This window comes from Centruroides vittatus, unplaced genomic scaffold (genome assembly GCF_030686945.1).
Source record: "Centruroides vittatus isolate TY-2023 unplaced genomic scaffold, ASM3068694v2 contig_1476, whole genome shotgun sequence".
Taxonomy (NCBI): domain Eukaryota; kingdom Metazoa; phylum Arthropoda; class Arachnida; order Scorpiones; family Buthidae; genus Centruroides; species Centruroides vittatus.
Genome location: NW_027120915.1, coordinates 792,607 through 806,639, shown reverse-complemented (window position 1 = coordinate 806,639; position 14,033 = coordinate 792,607).

Here is a 14,033-nt window from a genome sequence, read left to right as displayed (position 1 = left end):
TTCGGCCTGACCGACATGACAGGCCACGTAGAATTTTCTGGGTTTTCTTCACGTGTGTAACACCTAAATAAAGGGACAATTTCCGTTAGTTTTTCCGGCAGGGCAATCTGCCAAGGCATTTCTTTTTTGCAGATCGCTCTAATCCAGTGGTTCCCAACCTTTTCTAGGATGCGGAACACTTTTGTGAGCAATTTTCTTTAGCGGAACACTTACTTAAGTTAATATGAAATACATAAGCTTGTCATCAGTTATTTTATTAGAATTGAGCAGTTATAATTTAAAATCTCTACTCATATTATTAACGCCAATTCTAAGACAGGAAAAAATATATCTAAATAACTTTAATGGGAAACTTGTGCCTGATGTTTTTTACATATTTCATTCAGTTTTTATCATTGCCTTTATCTTTTTCGAAACAGTAGTACACTCCATAAGTACGAGTCGTACATATATATTTAAGTTTATGAAAATTTTATGATTTTAATTTTTTGATATTCAGCGGCTCGAATACGATTGTACACTTTCCGATCTGCGACTAAATCTGCGGAACACTTGGGAAATGCTTACGGAACACCAGTGTTCCGCGGAACACCGGTTGGGAACCACTGCTCTAATCCATCAATTCAATCCATTAGCTATTTTAGAATGTAATTATTTAATTTTACTTTTAAAAAATGATAGCATTATTAATTATACAACTTTAAATTTTATGAAACGGACAGATTGGAATATAGAGTAGAAATTTCGAAACTTACATCACTATTAAATTTCAGAATTTCTAATTATTTGGATTTCTATCATCGAAGCATTTCTTACGTGGTGTAACAGCTCTTTATCATTTAGTGAACCGCTGTAAAATATTAGTCTATATAAAAATTGTAAACTAAAAGTGAGCATTCGAATGCTCATGATTTGTAAATATCTGAAAAGTCTTAAAAATATTCTATAAAATCTCTTTTTTAAAATTTTATTTAAGATTATTATAAATTAATAACATAAACTATATATTATTTACTGTGTAACCTACGCAGATTCAGCAATTATAAACGATTGGGGAAAGATAAATAAATAATGAAAAAAAAAAAATTGATATGAAATTATTTATGTTAATTGATTTTATTGAATTTTAAAATATTAAACTTTCTTATCACTTTTATGTACTGTACTGTACGTATTAATTATCGCATTTTGATTATTTATAGTAGAAATAACTTGATAAACGCTCACTTATAAAAAGTAACGTTTAAAAGGCTATAATTTATCATTTTATTTTAGAATGTTTACAAATAATGTACAGTACAATATTGAATATTTTTAAAGGAAGTTTTATCATTAATTTTCTTGAAATTTTCGCTCACATTATAATTTTATGTTAAAAATTATTCATAAAATATTAGAAAGAAACGCATTAATCTTTGTTACGAGGGAATATCGTAGATTAATAATAATATATATTAAAATATTTAAAGATAGGCTAAGGCGTTTAGTTTATATTAGTCAAGAAAAATCGTAACATTTGAAATGTTTATTAACTTGCATTTATTTTCACTTTTATTTATAACATAGGCCATTTTGTATTTAATATTTGTTTTAAAAGAGATGCTGTATACACATTATATAATTTTAAGATTTTATATTCAAGCAATTTCTTAATTTTTATAAAGTTAATGTTTGACGTGGCATAAATTTAAATGGTAAATGGTAACATTTTCTAACAGATTATAAAAAAGTAACTTAGGATCGGAAACGAACATTAGAGGAGATATAATCTGCAGAAAATTGGACGCGTTTGTGACGTGCAATCATTATCCTGCCTGTGCATTTACCTTCTCTGTCTTATTGTGTATGGTCTGTTTTGACATAAGTACTAGCTACATACAATACATTTAAACTTTAATGATATTTTTCTGGTATATACAATAAATGTCCGAAGTGACGACTGCCAACTTCGTTATACGGACTCCAACCATGGTTAGTCGCACTTTCTCGAAGAATGCTTGTTGTCTTTTGATAATATCAAAAGCTGAAATAATACGGATTGACAGTTCCTTTGTATCCACTGGTGTTCATACATCATACCCTTAACGTATCACCAGAGAAAGAAGTCGGAAAACGTAAGATCAAGGGATTTAAGAACCAAGGAGCTGGACATTCCTTCCCAATCGCTCGATGCCTGAAGATATCATTTAAGTACTGGAGCATCATATTGTAGCGCGCTGTTTTAGAGGGAATGTCTTGAAGAAGTTCTGGTGAGATGTGCTGCAAGAAATCTCGATAAACTTACGCAGTCAAACGTGATGGTAAGGAAGTGTGTGGCTCAATCAAGTAGTCTCCAACAAAGACGAAATTTTGCTGTGAACGAATTGTATATATATATATTTATTCACATATTTAAATATATTTAGAAATTAAAGGTAGGAAATGATGGAAGTAGACCACTCACCAAAACATTATTAAAATGCATTTTAATCAGGATTAGGAATGTTATCAAAGTTTCAGACTTCAATCTTCATTAGAAGAGAATAAAATTTGAGTTGCAAGATTTGAGGACACGATATAAAGCATGTTAATAATAATAATAAAACGTTTAAAATAACTGTAATAAATAATATATATGTATAAAATTTAAATTTGTTATAAATAAAATTCCTTGCTAAATTTGTTTTCTTGTGATTCGTCAGATTTTTCTTTGATATACTTATTTTAATACAAGTACGGTATAACTGACTTATTATGGTATAAATGAAATAAAGTTATATTGCTATTCTTAATTAATTTAACAAATAAGAAAATAAAACTGAATTATTAATTTAAATTGAAGTTATTAATTTGAATTATTCGATTGAAGTTACTTTTATAATATTTTTTGATTTCACGAGTGTTCAAATTTATATTTTCAAATTTGCTTACTTAGAAACCACAGATTAATTTTGAACTTTTTGAAATATAACACTATAATTATATTTTTGTTTATTATTTTTTAAGATGTATACTCCAACGCTCTGATTGTTACTGTAAGTATTTTTTGCTATCAGTTAGTATTCCCATTTTTATACAAGTGGATTTAGACAATTATGAAGGAATTGATGTATGAATAAATTAATTTTTTAAAATATCGACGTTCTAAATTTGTTCGGAATAGATTACTAGGACTCCTAAAAATCGAAACTAGACAGCCAGTTGGTGAAAGATTCAATTTCCAGTTCGATACGGGCTGATCATCAGAACTTCGTTTGCTGTTCTTGGCCGATGCTGGCTGGCCCTATTGTGAACACTTTCCTTAAAAGACAAAAAATAAAATCAGACGTAAAACAGAACGGCAACGTCAATATCATAGAAAGAATTAGTGTACAATATTCCATTGCACACTAATTCAGAATTCCATCGTACTCTGATATCTAAGAATCCAAAAGTCAACTTCACTTAGTTGAACTTATGAGTCTATTTTACTCTTTTTAATGGTAACTAATGTATATGTTATAGTCAAAATTTGAAATTTATCATAACCTTATCTTATTAGGCAAAACTAGTTCAAACTTGTAGATTTCGTTACTTGTAGATTTAACTAAGAAGTAGTTAAATTTAGAATTAACAAAATGCAGTTAACAATACTAATATTCACTGAAAAATTCTATATTAGTTTGAATTCTAGCTAGTAAGAAACATTAGGGAAAACTTGTACCTTCGAACATTTTCGTTATTAATACTTCTTGTGGCATCTATCGGAAAACAGATCTGGTAATATTGTCACATATGGTTGTGTCATCAAATTTTTAGGCGGGTAGCCAGTATTTCATAGACGCCAGATTGTGATCAAAAATTGTTTTTTTTTTTTTTTTTGTCTGTTAGTAAAATTCTCATGTCTATATTTAAGTTTCTTGAGAAGAACAGATATCGTTAGAGGAAAAAGAATTTGTCGTATTAGTTCGCAGATTATATGAATTGGTATTCCTAAGTTTCTAACATTAATTGAATTTCGCGTTTCAATGTTCTTGTACCTTGAAACGAACGCACAAGCATCTTGTATCTTGAAATTTTTTTTGTACTCAGAATCTTAAAATATTACCATTATCTTTCAGTCGAAAATGCTAAGCAGTAAATCTGGTATGAGTCCAACAATAGATACAGAAACTTTAAAAAAGACCATTGAAGCCGTTATAAGCCTTGCAGTGTGCATGACTCAGTTCCTTCTTTAAGATACTATTGAAAATGATAAAAAGTATCTAGAAAAAGGAATTATTCAATTATTATGTCTTTGTGTCCTTTATAATAGCTTAACTTTATCTATGTATACTTAGTACAATTATCAATTAACAGGACTTATTATACTGGAAAAAAAAGGAATTATGTTTGGAATTAATTCATGCATTATGTTGTACTATTTTTATTGTTTAAACTACAATGTCTGAAGATAAAAGAGGGTAAATTTCAAGGTACTGTACGTGTATATGTTGTATCTAGCAATACTTTTAAAATAAAAAATTTTTTCCTCTCATGTAGATTCAAGAATAGTAAATCTTATTAACACGACAAATACAACTTATTTACAAATGGTAAATCTATTGTGTGCATTATGTAAGGATGGGAGTGCTCTTTCACTTTAGCAAAAAATAATAATAGAAAAGTATTGTTAGTTGTTTGTTAAAAAAGAAAATCAGAAAGTGTTCCAAAGTACAACAGCTTCCCCTACTGACTAAAATTTCTCATTGTTAAAACACGAAATTTGTAAAAACTAGTTGCACCTAGAGAAAAATAATAACAATTGCAATTAATAAAAATAATTTTAATAAATCTATTATTATAATTAATGTTATCAGTACATTCTACGCTCTTTGCTATTTATTTTTTGGAACAAGACCTGCTATCGTGGCATTTTATACGCAAAGATTTCTTTGATTTTCTCTGAAGCATTGTTTTGAAGTATGATTCTTCTTCTCTTGATAATAAAAAATTATAAACGAAAAATATATAAACCGTGAAAAAATTTGATGTATAAATAAATTAATTAAATATTTAGATATTCCAGGGGATTGAGTTAATTCTGAACATTTTCTAAGCTCTGTACATTTCCATGCCTTTTTAAAAACTATTTCCGCCTTGTGGGCACTAAGAATACCTCTTTTAGCAAGCCCATTAAAGGTTCGGCCAGACCTACAATGGGACAGCTAGGTAGTGAGGGACTAGCCTGACATATCCAGATAGACCACTACCTGAAAACCTGAAACAGGACGGGCTTTTTTGACCCGTCCTGTTTCGATCACGTATTTCCCAGAGCAGTAGGCTGTCACCTTCACCACTCAGCCATTCGGCCTATTTCCATGTCGTTCCGCCACTATTGTATTCTATGTTCTTTCCAACTATCGCTTTACAGTAAAATTTATACTGTAGAGGCTTCATTGTAGAGATTCAAGAAGAATTTCTTTCCACGCCTCCTGGCATACTTTCCATATTCCTGCAACAATTCTTTGACGCTTTTCTGAGCAACTGGGTGCTTTGTCCATAGAAATCCAAATCTTTAATACCTCTTTTCCGTAAATATGTGGAATTTCCTAATCTAACAGTGGATCTATAATCTTATTCTGAAAGTAGGCTGCGTTGATCTTCACTTATTAGTTGGTGTTTAGTTTCCAGTAACTGTTATGAATCCTTTCGGAAAACTGTTTGCACTGTCTGACAAAGTCGGAGCGGTCTGTTGCTATTATTTCCCTGTAGTAAATTATGGCTTGTTTGTGTCATCTTGGCACATCCAAACTTTGTCCGGGGTGACCCCGTTGCTATTTATCACCTGCCAGATATTCTTCAAACAGCTTTCTTACATTGGTAAAGTGTGCTTTGATATGATTAGGCTTGAGATGGTGTCCATTGACTTTGTGCCTACGATTAAAGCTTAGATTTTCACGAATAATCCGATCCCACTATTCCACAAATGGCCGAGTATATAAAACTATTTAAAACTGGTAGTTGGTTGTGGGTTCGCTCCTTACCAACGGACTAAAAATGTAGAATTTTTTGTGTTTTCTTCAGGTTTCTAACACTTAAATAGGAGCCAGTTTTGCACAGAGTCCTCTGGGGAGGCACTCCCAAATGGCTTACTTTTGTTATGTCACCGTCGCATATTTTATTACAAACATATTTCTGTGTTTTTTGTCAACTCTAGCATATAGATCATGCATCCAAGTCTTACGTATAAGCACTAAATCATGTTTTCTTCGTGATTTTCTTCACAAAGATTACAAAACCAATGGCATTTCCGGTTTTTTTTTGGCTTTTTTAATTTCCATTGTTTGTAACTTTCAAATTCTCATTTCCTTTTATTTTATGCGCTTACCATTGAGATTGCCCCTGGAATGCGTAAAGACAAGGAAGGATTATTTTTCATGAATTTATAGTATCATTTCTTTCCTGAAATTCCTTTTGCTGTGTTAAAATGATGTGGTAATTTATAGTTTTTTGCCAATTGAAGTGCCAATTTTCATAGATCAGAAGTAGTAAGCCCAAAGAAACATTATGGAATAAGAGAGAAATGGAATGATGGAATAAGGCAACGTATTGCGTTGCCTTATTCTATCATTCTATTTCTCTCCACTCCATTCCATTGTAGTTTGTGATGTTTTCAACATTCGGGACAAGTTTCTTTGTGCAGCGGGAGTTTTCTTGAGGAAACTATCGATAAACAACAGATTATTAGGGTAAATACTTCAGTCATTGTAGCAGACAACTTTAACGCTAATAGACAAATGTAATCACAAAGCAACCTTCACTTTTAGACGCTTAGGCCCTTTTCATACGATTTGCATGTCCGAGTGAAACCCGGACATTGAGTGTCGCCCGGATGCGTAACATGAGACTTTTCACACCAAACGGGCAGTGAAATCTTCGTGTAGACGACAAATCCGCCTGATCTTTTCATTACCAGTTTACGGGTCTAGCACGGAAGTTTTCCTGTGTTACAATCTAACAGAATAGCGGAGCAAGTGCCTGTCTTCACAAGATCCAGGTCGTCTTCAATTAGCTTTTGCACATGCTCCACAACACTTTTGTCAGTATTGTCATGCAGCGAAGTTGCGAATTTCGATGCCTGACAGTTGACGAAAAGTAACTCAAGAATTTGGCATCGTCTGCTCTGAGTTCTTCAAGAAGTATATAGGAAGCTCCAGAAAACAGTCTTTTTCACCAAAGCTTGGACCCGCATTTGCCCATTGCGTTTATTTTTCCGTCTATCTCGCAAAGCACGGCAATTTTTCTACGCACGTAATCCATTGCATTGGGCTCGAGAGAGTTCTCACCTTCAACCGAAAAAGAGGATAATTCTCGGTATGGAGAGACATCTGGGCGGTACTCGAATAAAAACCGAATGCTGTTTGAAAACATAATACAAGCGAGCAATCACCTGGATCGTGTGAAAGCGACTTTAGCAGTTTTTTCAGTGGATAATAGTGCTCAATGGCTTAATACATTTTTTAAAATTGAGATATTAGATTTTTAAGAAATAAATACAAATTTATGCTTTACTTTTAGGAACAAAATGTTAGTTTAAAACTCGATTTCAACGTTTTGTTAAATTTTTGTCAAATTTATTTTAATAGGAACAACAAAGAGAAGAGAGAAGAACAAGAAAGAAAGAACTTTAAGAGGAACAAAAATTAAAATTGTTGTTCATCTTATTAAAATAATTTAGGAAGCTCCAGGAAACAGTCTTTTAAAAATAATTTTAACGAAAATTTTGCATTTAAAAACATTTCCACTAGCGAAATTTCTTGCTTGCATGCTTGCCCGCCCTCTGGCGGGATGATTGGGGTAAGCTGAAATGGCTATTTCGCCCCGTGTTTTTATTTTTCCGGAACTGGAAAATCCATGATTGTTTGACGTTGGTGATGCGTCGGTTACAGGACTATGTTGCCTCGGCGAAGAAGCTTCTTTTATCAGCCAACGTGCTGGCGCCATCTTATGGTGCGTTTTATTATTAATTCGAGAAGAGAACAGAGTGCGTCATTCATACAAACGTCCCAAGCGTCTAGCTGTAGGAACACATTGGCTGGCTGAGACCGACCGTAGCGCCTCTAGCGAAATATAGCGAGCGAAGTCGTAATCAAGAAGGCGAATCAACACGTTAGCAAAAAAAGGAAAGAAGCTATGTTTTGTCTTATTCAAATCAAAATTTAAGTTATAATAATCCATTTTGAAACTTATAAAAAAATAATACCTTGATTATATACGAATGAACGATATATATATATATTATTTCACTATTTTCACACTTTTCACTTAAACCATTTTAATATACAGTAATACCAGCGGCCGGATGGCCGAGCAGTCAAGGTTAGCAGCCTGCCCTGGGGGATCCGGGATCGAATATAGACGGGTCGGGGTCCGTCCGGATATGTCGGTCCCCGTCCCTCACCATCTGGCCGCCTCATTGTGGGCCTGGCTGAACCCATAATGGGCTTGCTATAAGAGGCCCTCTTAGTGTCCACTGGGCGGAAAAAGTTACAAAAAAAAAAAATAAAAAAAAAATATATATATATATATATATACAGTAGTACCTAGATATCTAGGTACTCTAGTAATACCTTATTCACACTGTACATTTTAAGCGGGATTAAGATTTAAGCAGAATTAAGTTAAGTCGCATTGTTGAAAACAAGATTAACTACTTGTTCACACTAGGTAATTAAAGCGAATTATTCGCTCAGCCCTCAAGTACTCAATACTACATTTTAAATAAAATCAAACTTTTGCTTACTTTTCATAAATCATCATAAACGAATTTATATTTAGCAGTGGCGTGCCGTTATTGGAAGCGGTGGAAGCGCCGCTTCCCCCGTATTTTCTAAAATGTAAATTTTCATATTTTAACGTTGTTTGAATTAATTAAAATTAATATTTTATTATAATTGCATTATGTAGCTTATTACAAATTTCTATACTACATGTGAAATACACGATAAGATTGCTATTGTATATTCGAATATCAATGGCGGAATGGAAGCTCTGTATTGTCGAAACCGAGTCAGCTTCCAAGCAACCAGATTATAGGCATTGGCGCATGCGCATTACAGAGCACCAACCTCACACGGATTATCTGGTGGAAGTTACACACGTATAATGCTTCCAAGTAGCCAGATTATAAGCATTTACGCATGCGCTTTACAGAGCACCAACCTCACCCCGGTTTAGCTGGTGGAAGCTACACACGTATAACGCTTCCAATGTTTGTATCCAGGGGACCTATTCTGAGTTGTATCGTTAAACCAACGAATATGATAAAAATCAATTTCTATCGAAACCACGTGATTGGCATTTAATCAACTGTGAAAATGCTATTCTGAGTCGTACAGCATGTTTCGTTTTCGGTTCCTATAGCCATGTGCGATGACTAAGCTTTTCTTATTGATCACTCTCGAGGTGTCGTTTTAGGAACGTAACGAAAGTAAAAAGAACATGGCGACTTTAGGTGTGAGGATGATATTACTTCACGAGCAATTGGAGATAGAGAAAATTAGCATTGGACGTCATGAATCTTGGTTTTTCGTTTTTGAGAAAATGCTTTTCGGCTGAATGATACAAGCTTTAAAGAACTTTGTCGTTTTTTGAAGCCATTACTTTTACATTTATGCAATGAATTACGAAAAAAGCTAGAGCTAGGGCCGAATTTACAAGTAAGCTATGTAAGCTATAGCTTAGGACCTCGAGTTTCAAAGGAGCTCAAAAATTTGTACAAAAAGAAAATTGAAGTCAAATTTTGTAATTTGTTTTTTACAAACCAACAAAATATACGTTACTTTTTATTTTGTGTAGTATTTAATTATATTAATAACCAGTATTGTTTATATTATATTTCTAGTGATCCCATCTTTTTAATATAAAATTTATTTGATTTTTACAGGTAGATTTTCTTAACTTTTAGCAGTTTTTTTGTCATCGAAAAGTGACGAAAACGAAATTTTTAGTGTTTTCCTTTTTGAATTGTACGGTATCTTATTTTCTAATATGTTGCAAATACTTTTAAACAATGAAACGTTTATGATTAAAATTAATATGTTTATGTTAATTATCTTTTTTGTGTGATCGACTTTTAAAATTGTAAAGGGTTGGTAAGGGGCCTCACACTGTTTCGAGAGCCTCGAAATACATAAATCCGACTCTGACTAGAACCGAAGTGTTTTAATTAATATCTCGAATTGACAAGTTATAGTTCGCTGGCTGTGTTATTCCTTCTTTGATGATATTTTAACAAAATCTTAGGCTTCAGAATACTAAAAACTTTGAAAACGGCGGGTTGCAGTCACGTGGCAAAAATACAATATTAACTAAACTGTGATTGGTTAAAGCGTAATAGCTATTGATAGCATGGAACACAGACGCATTTCGACCGACTACCCGTAGCGAAACTCACTTAACGTGGAGCATAGAATAGCGATTTGTCTAAGGTTTGGTAACTGTTTTTCGCTACGGGGACTTATCGAATGTCCCGTGTATCACTCTCGTTGAGTTATCGGAAGAGCTCAAAATAGGTCCCCTGAAGACCTATTCTGAGCAGTGGCGTAACGTGGGTGTCAGCCGCCCGGGTGGAGGCAAATTTCGCCGCGCCCTTATTTAGGTATTTTTACAAAATATTATTTATTGTGAAATTTTGCCGTCCCCTATAAGTGCCGCCCGGGGTGGGGAACCCCTGCGCCCCCACTACGCTACGCCACTAATTCTGACCTCCTCCGATATAACTACGTAACTTATATTTGAAACAAAATTTCATAGATATTTTTGTAATTTTCTATAATGCACACGATTTTCCACAAATTCACCACTCACACTGACATTTTCTCGCAAATTTATTACTATCTTCCAATTACGATCTCTTTATGCTTTCTATCGGACAATATGTGTACCACGATGTGTGTTGCAGGACGACATTCCATCACACTACTATTTCGAAACCTTTTTCACCTATTTCGGTACTTAGTCACAGTGTTGATTTGCGCCCGTAAACGGGCGAAATCAACACTGTGACTAAGTACTGAAATAATAGTGTGAACTTTACCCGTATTTTCCGAAAACTTTCGAACTCCAAACAGTCCGACGCCAACAATTTTTTTTTTTTTTTTTTTTTTTTTTTTTGTTTTCGGTGATTTCGTAACTTTCTGAAACAAAATTACGCTTTTATCGCCTTTGACCGGTGCATTCCCTACAAGTTTTTAACAGAAAAGACGTAAAATTATCGTTACGCTATTCCTTACGACGTTACGAACTGTAAACATAATTGAAATGTCGCGCACAGATAATCCCTCGTATCTGAATTATACGAAATTAAAAGCTTATTGAATATTTGTAGTAATGACTTAAATGGTTTATCTTAGAAATTTCGACATAATAAGTGACGCGCTTGATGCGAGGTAATACTCAACTAACAATACTTTACAACTGTTCTTTTTCATATTGTTTGTATTTAATTTTTATTGTTGTTTCTTTTCAGAAGGTTTTTAACTGAATTCTGTTTCGGCAAGTCTCACCGAAGTAAGTAACCCTTTGTTTTTGTTTATATAATTAATATTGAGTATAAATTCTAATAGAGCATCGACCCGAAACATATTTGTCTTTAAGTTGAGATATTTATACAAATTATTGCTGAATTAAATTAGCGAGATTGATTTATATACAGATTTTTGTTATATTCCAGCTTATTTTCGTTCAAATTAAGATAATAACTTTCAAATTATTAAAATGAAGGTGCGGTAAATGTGCAATAGTTTAGACAGGAATCAGTTGAATAAATAATCTTAGTTCTCTTAATATATTTTATGTACATTATAATTTTTTACGCAAAATACAAAAATTTTTACAAAAATATTACTTTCAGGTTAACAACTTTCAAATTAGAATTTAACTTGGACAATTTTCTTCCCGACACCAGACGGTAGAATCACGATAAGTAGCATGATTTTTACACCTTCTTTTAATTTAATATCGTAATATTTAATTTAAGGATTTTGATAAGTAATAACCAGGTTTTTTCTTATTCCGATTAGTATATAAGCTAGAATTTTAGTAATATTTCACATTCTAATTTTATATAACATTCACTTGATATACTTTTTAAAAACTATACTAATACATAATATATATCTTAAATATTTGGCGCTATGATTACATGAGACATTTGACCGATACACAAGCTTATTTTTCTTTAAAACTATTCTCACAATAGATAGATAACACGTGTCTTAAATATTTGGCGCTATGATTACATGAGACATTTGACCGATACACAAGCTTATTTCTTTTTTTTTAAAATATTCTCATAATTGGTAGATAACACGTATCTTAAATATTTGGCGCTATGATTACATGAGACATTTGACCGATACACAAGCTTATTTCTTTTTTTTTAAATATTTTCATAATTGGTAGATAACACGTATCTTAAATATATGGCGCTATGATTACATGAAACATTCAATCGATACACAAGCCTATTTCTCTTTAAAGCTATTCTCACAATAGATAACACGTGTCTTAAATATTTGGCGCTATGATTACATGAAACATTCAATCGATACACAAGTCTATTTCTCTTTAAAAATATTCTCACAATAGATAGATAACACGTGTCTTAAATATTTGGCGCTATGATTACATGAAACATTCAATCGATACACAAGTCTATTTCTCTTTAAAAATATTCTCACAATAGATAGATAACACGTGTCTTAAATATTTGGCGCTATGATTACATGAAACATTCAATCGATTTACAATAAATATCGTAATAGTTTTCGTTCTAATTTATTTTTCTGTATAAAAACAGTTTCACTACACAAAAATTGGTAGCAAAGGGGTTTTAAGAAACAGCATCTTTGTTACAATATAATAACTTTTTAGTATGTTATATATGCAATTTTTATAATTTGTAGTTATTTATATTTTGAACGTAATTTTTTTTATTCGTTGCTATATTGATTCTTATATGAAAAGTCTGTATTGAAACTTCACATCCTTTAATAGGAAAGTTTGATGAAAATGACATAAAAATTAAATTTTCGTAGGTTATTTTAGTTTGCCGAATGAATCGAATAGCAATGAATATCCAGTTTTATTCCTCGATTGTTATTCTGTCGAGCAATCGGGGTCAGTTTCTGGAAATCAAAAAACTACCACAAAATGGGTGTCGCCTTGACGTGGCTTTGTGGCTTAATGTGTGAAAATTTTATCGAAGTTCTAAAGATAATTTTTCCACAGACTAAGAACACCCGACAGAAATTTGAAATGTTTTTAAGTACAATTTTTTTCAAGCAGTTTTTTGTCAATTACGCTAAAATACAAAGCAATAAATGTGTTGAATCTATTGCTTTATTCAGGTAAAAACAGAAACATAAAATGTATTGTATTAATTTGAAAAAGATCATGGTGGTATGATTAAGTAAACATTTCCCATTAAGTAGTGAGTAACCAAGGCTGCTCAGAATGCTGATGTCAAACTTCACAGCAGAAATATATATGGATAAACGTTGCGTTGAACTACTTCCAAATCTAATGAAATTAAATGAATGGTGAGGCATGAATGTGTTTTGATAATTTGGGTAACGTAGATATTCATGTTTTAACACTGATCAGTAGTATTGACAGGTGTAATTAAACTCACGTGGACGTTGATCCAAAGCAAATTTCTCGAATTTCTAGCATTATGTTGAATACCATATATAATGAATGCACTATATATCTAAAAATAAAAAATATGGAAAAGTTAAGAAAACAAATTACAGAATCGACAACTCGTCTTAAATTGTTGAATTTTTAATGGTCCGCCCATTATTTTTTTTATTGCTTAACTTCTATAATATATGTTACAAGAACATTGAATTTCATCATAGAATGTAAATTACCTACTACTTATCTCACTTTCCTGCAGAACTCACGTGCTACAAAACACTATTCCCCTGTCTAAAACACGAATCACTTCCCCATGCGATCCCTGCCTACTAAAATTGGACGATTACAATCTCGATTATTTTTGTCCCGCAAAATATTTTAAAGTTGTA